The following is a 6,402-nucleotide window of genomic DNA, read 5'->3' on the forward strand; positions in this document are numbered from 1 at the left end:
GTCCATTTTCTATTGCTTATAACAGAATATCTGAAACTTGATCATTTATAAAGAAAATGAATGTATTTCTCACAATTCTGAAGATTGAGATGTCAAAAGTGAGAGCCTTCTTGCTGGTAGGGACTCTACAGAATTTTCTGAAGTGGTGCTAGGTATCACAAAGTGAGGTGGCTAAGTGGGCTAGCATGCCAACTCAGGTCTCTCTTTCCCTTCTTATAAAGACACCAGTTTCCCTCCCATGACAACACATTCATCCATTAACCCATTAATCCATGAATAGATTAATCCATTAATCTGCCTTCATAACTCAATCACCCGTTAAAGGTCCAAGTCTCAATACTACCACATTGAAGATTAAGTTTCAGCATGAGTTTCTGGAGGATACATTCAAACCACATTATTCTTTTTCTCAGTAATTTAATTCCTAGGAATCTATCTTAAGGATATTATTGAATAAGTGGACAAGATATAATTATTACAAACACAAGATATTCGTGTTTGTAATAATTATAAATTAATATAAAAAGGAAAATTGTTATATAAGTTAGTTTATTCTTGCAATGAAATACTCTGCAGCCTTTAAAATGTTATATATGAATATTAAATGATGAAAAGTCAAGTTATTTAAAAAATATACATAGCATACATAATATGATTCCAGGTTTTAAAAGTATGAAGGTATACATTGAAAAATGTCTGGAAATGTGAAAGGCAAAGTCTTAGTAGTTGATTTGGACACTGGGATGACTATCGTTCTTGTTTTCTTCTTTTGGCTTACTTTCATTTTACATATCTTTAATAACATGCGTTTTCTTCTAATGGGAAAGATAATGAGTTATTTTTAATTTAAAAAGAAAAAGGTGCACCCAATAAAAAAAAAAAAGTTACGAAACAGTAGATGCTTACTTTCCAAACCAGAGACACGCTGCTATGAACTGAATTGCACCCCCCAAGCCCTGCCAATTCCTGCGTTGAAGCCCTAACCTCCAATGTGACTATATTTGAGGATACAGCTTTTAGAATGTCATTAAGGTTAAACTAAGTCATAAAGATGGAGTCCTAATTTGATTAGATTGGTGGCCTCATAGGAAGAGGAGGACAGAGAGATCTTTCTTTATCTGCACAGGCTGGGGAAAGTCCTGTGAGCATACAGTGCAAAGATGGCTGTCCGTAAGCCAGAATATACTGGCACCCTGATCTCAGACTTCCCAGCTTCCAAAACTGTGAGAAAATAAACTTGGCTTGTTTAATTCACCCAGCCTATGGTATTTTGTTCTGGCAGCCCTTGCCGACTAAGACACATGCTTTCAGTCATTTATAAATTTTACCCTGCCTGCTCCCAAAAAGATTTAAATTGGCTAAAATTGGGCTACCATTAATAAATTCTGTTAAGTCAGGGGAATGAACTTAGTCTAGACTCTGAAGAGGATGTTGTCTTTGGAAGAGCTGCCAGGCTGGTATGAAGATGGTGGAAGAAGTATAAGCAATGGCATGAAGGTGGAGCAATATGAGGCATGGCCAGGGGATAAGATGCAGACCGAAGAAAGATGACCAGATGGTTGGATTCTCATTCTCATGAAATATCCTTTCAAAATTGTTACCAAACTTTCACAAATTGACAAAGCGAAGCTGTCAGGTACTATAATGTCCTTTGATATATTTGTATTTTCAGACCTAGTTCATTCTACCAACCCAGTGAAGGGTGACAAAGAAAGAGAAAAGTTAGAGGCAAAACCAGTCTCATGTGATTTCAGCCACTGATTTAAAGAAAAAAAAAAAAACAAAACCTTTCAATCAGAAAATTTTAAAGGTAACTTCAAAATAGCCCTTAAAACAGATGAATTAAATGTTTTCTCACTATGTTATGACATATTGTGTATATGCAACAAATATTTTCTCATTAGTTTCCCCATGCTTCTTTAGTACAACCCTACCCTAGTTATTGTTTTGGGGGTCATCCATTAATTTGGAGGAAATTCTTAGGTGTCTATTTTTGAAGTCATCTCTTCATGCACCCAAATTGTTCTGACAGCGTCAATCTATGCTCTTTAAAACTGATATACACTTAAATTCTCTACTGTTTCATGACCAGCTTGTTCTATGCTCCTGCCAGGAAGCAATGGAATGCTCTATCCTAGTGTCTACAAAACCCCATGTACATCTACCATGCAATATAATAATGATGATAATATAAACATTTATTTGGCTGTAGTGGAGATAAGTGAGGCAGAACTCATGAATGTCTCAATTGCCAGTTTGATATGCTGTCTCTGTCTATCTTGAGTCACTGTTATGCATAAAGGGTTGAAAGTGTAATTAAAAGATTGGCATAATAGTTCTAATTAGCAAGACGTTGTGCAAGAATAAATTAATTTTAAAATTGTGATAACAAGCTCATTGGCCTCCTATGTATGTTAGATTTGGTAGGATGCTTATAGAGGCCATGTCAATGTGACTAATTGGCTGTGGGACTGATGCAATTGGTTAAACTGATTCTCTACAGGTTGTCTCAAATGCTTATGAGTTCTGGATTCAGATGTTATGGGGCCTTGGAACTAAGGTGCTGCAGTGAGCTAGACTGCTGTCCTATAATCTGTATGAGTCATATAACTGAGAATTGTTTTTAATCTTCTTCCATTCCTCTAACCCCATCATCACTGTACTATTTGCAAATCCTCCAGTCATCTGACTGCTATTACAGAGCCAACTAAATGGAGAGGATTCATTTAACTGATACAAAAGAGCTCTGAGAGTCTCCTTTCCCCAACCTCATTCTGCCTAAATTACCACATGATGAACATGCATTTATTTTTGTAATAATAATTAGCATTATTGCAGTTCATATTTTCCAAGAGCAGTAATATTTCATTTTTAAATCTCCACGGCTTTATGAGTTAGGTCAGTGTTTTTTTCTGTATAACAAATTTGGAAACTGAGGCATCATGGGGTTAAAATGCAAATGACTTACTCATAGTCACAGTGCTGGGATTAAAGCCCAGGAGAAGTGACCCAATTCTGGGTTCAGACCAATGAGCAACACTCCTTCCTCACCTGAGTTTTGGGGTTTATATTAATTTTAGCTTATAATAGTGTGACTGCTACCTAAAAGCAATTTTCTATAGATCTGAGAAAGTTTCATATCCATCATGTTAAGCAACATTCTAAAATCATTTCTACCTTTTCAACTTTGCAATTTATCTTTAAATGCCCATATACACCCAAGGCACATACATCTAGGAATTGCTAACACGTACCACAATGTTTTTATTGCACATTTTGAACAAAAGAATTAGCTAAAAAGTTAGATAAAATGAAATCGAATTGGAAAGAGAAAAAAACAACATGAACCTTTCCTTACAATTTAGTCAAACTGAAGGCTACTATAGACATGAAAATATGCTATAACTTAGAAAACCTTAAATTCTTTGTATAAATACCTCTCTGTTATTCTCTAATTTCTTCAGAAGGGCCCATACCAAACCTTAAATGATCATATTTTTGTTAATATAATATAATATAATTTCCCCATTTTAATAAGTGGTGTGTTATATTTTTATTTAACTTATTTTCTGATTACCATTTTCAGTTCCAAATGGTCCTCATGTTCTTTGGAAGAGTGTCCAAAGAAAACAAACTATTTTTTAGCGTGCTCTCACTTGCTCTCTCTCTTTCTCTCTCTCTCTCTCTATACATATATATACACACACACACAATTTATATACACACACATACATGCACATATATATTTATATATAGTTAATTGGCAAGATAAAATTGTATATATTTATGGTTTACAACATAATTTGATCTATACATTGTGGAAGGATAAAATCAAGCAATTTAACATATTCATTACCTCATATACCTGTCATTTATTTTTTTGTGGTGAGAACACTTAAAATGTACTCTCTTAGCAATTTTCAAGAGTACAATATATTGTTATTAATTATAATCACCATATTGTATAATAGATCTCTTGAATTTACTCTTCCTAATGGAAATTTCATATTCTTTGACCATATCCCCAACCCTCCCTTCAACCTGCCCCCTGCTTTCAGCCCCAGGTAACTAACTACTATTCTTTTTATTTTTTTTCTTTTTTTTTACTTTAAGTTCTGGGATACATGTGCAGAGCGTGCAGGTTTGTTACATAGGAATACATGTGACATGGTGGTTTGCCAAACCCATCAACCCGTCATCTCTATTAGGTATCTCTCCTAATGCTATACCTCCCCTTGCCCCCACCCCCCAACAGACCACGGTGTGTGATGTTCCCCTCCATGTGCCCATATGTTCTCATTGTTCAACTCCCACTTATGAGTGAGAACATGTGGTGTTTGGTTTTCTGTTCCTGTGTTAGTTTGCTGAGAATGATGGTTTCCAGCTTCATTCATGTCCCTGCAAAGGACATGAACTCATCCCTTTTTATGGCTGCATAATATTCCATGGTGTATATGTGCCACATTTTCTTTATCCAGTCTACCATTGATGGGCATTTGGGTTGGTTTTAAGTCTTTGCTATTGTGAACAGTGCCACAATAAACATACGTGTGCATGTGTCTTTATAGAATGATTTATAATCCTTTGGGTACATACCCAGTAATGGGATTGTTTGGTCAAATGGTATTTTTGGTTTGAGATCCTTGAGGAATCACCACACTGTCTTCCACAATGGTTGAACTAAATTACACTCCCACCAACAGTGTAAAAGCATTACTGTTTCTCCACATTCTCTCCAGCATCCACTGTTTCCTGACTTTTTAATGATCTCCATTCTAACTGGTGTGAGATGGTATCTCATTGTGGTTGTGATTTGCATTTCTCTAATGACCAGTGATGATGAGCTTTTTCTCGTATGTTTGATGGCCACATAAATGTCTTCTTTTGAGAAGTGTCTGTTCATATCTTTTGCCCACTTCTTGATGGGTTTTTTTCTTGTAAATTTGTTTAAGTTCCTTATAGATTCTGGATATTAGCCCTTTGTCAGATGGATAGATTGCAAAAATTTTCTCCCACTGTTCTACTCTGCTTCTGTTAATTCTACTTCTTTAGATTCCACATTTAAGTGAGATCATGTGGTACTTGTGTTTCTGTGCCTGGCTTATTTCACTTAGCATGATATCCTCTAGATTCACTCATGTTGTCACTAATGACAGAATTTCCTTTGTTTTAATGGCTGAATAGCTCTTTCCCATCCTGCATGATGGTGGGTGAAAAAGTTGACAAGCCAGATACTAAGGAGAACAAACCCAAAGCCAAGAAGCCTGATGCTGGTAGCAAGGTGAAAAAGGGTACCCTCAAGGCTAAAAAGCCCAAGAAGGGAAAGTCTCATTGCAGCCGAAATTCTATCTTTGTCAAAGGAATTGCCAGATATTCCCAATCTGCTATGTATTCCAGAAAGGCCGTGTACAAGAGGAGGTATTCTGCCACTAAATCCAAGGTTGAAAAGAAAAAGGAGAAGTTTCTTGCAAATTGGTTGCAAAACCAATTGATGATAACAAGAATAGCAGTACCAGGTTGGTTAAACTTCTCAAAGGGCCTAGATATTATCCTACTAAAGATATGACTTGAAATATTTTGAGCCATGTCAAAAATCCCTTCAGTCAGCACATGAGAAAACTGTGAGCCAGCATCACCCCTGGGACCATTCTGATCATCCTCACTGAGTGCCACAGAGGCAACAGGGTGGTTTTCTTGAAGTAGCTGGCTAGTGACCTGTTACTTGTGACTGGACCTCTGGTCCTCAATCGAGTTCCTCTACAAAGAGCACGTCGGAAATTTGCCATTGCCACCTCAACCAAAATTGATATCAGCAATGTGAAAATCCAAAAACATCTTACTGACATTTACTTCAAGAAGAAGAAGCTACAGAAGCCCAGACACCAGGGAGGTGAGATCTTCAACACAGAAAGAGAGAAACATGAGATTACAGAGCAGTGCAAAGTTGATCGGAAAACTGTGCACTTTACCACAGTTTGAGTTTACCAAACTCAAAGCTATTCCTCAGTTCCAGGGCTACCTGCAATCTGTGTTTGCCCTGATGAATGGAATTTATCCTCACTAATCAGTGTTCTAAATTCCTTAAGAAGAACCTAATGAAATAACTTACATATTTAAATAAATAAAAAATAAAGGCTGAGTAGTATTCCTTTGTGAAAACAGCCATTTTTTTAACCTTTACCTTCTGTGTGGACCCATGGCACTTACAATAGTATTGTCAGAAATCTTTCTCTACAGTTTGTTGTTCCAGGAGCCTTTATAATCTTGATTTATCATTTTTTCAATAGAACATCATCAACTGTCCTATTCATCATAGTACAATATTCATAATTCAAGTTATCTGTGACTATAGTGGTCTTTCAAGCTTATTTGTTTATTGTCTTATATCTCAGTTTGAGTAGG

General features: G+C 36.2%; 1 pseudogene; it reads left to right on the plus strand.

The window, feature by feature from the left end:
• Positions 1 to 5,203: 5,203 nt before the first annotated feature.
• Positions 5,204 to 6,064, plus strand: LOC108515855 (60S ribosomal protein L6 pseudogene; annotated as a pseudogene).
• Positions 6,065 to 6,402: the final 338 nt, after the last annotated feature.

Source organism: Rhinopithecus bieti, unplaced genomic scaffold, assembly GCF_001698545.2.
Source record: "Rhinopithecus bieti isolate Rb0 unplaced genomic scaffold, ASM169854v2 scaffold_36409, whole genome shotgun sequence".
NCBI classification, from domain to species: domain Eukaryota; kingdom Metazoa; phylum Chordata; class Mammalia; order Primates; family Cercopithecidae; genus Rhinopithecus; species Rhinopithecus bieti.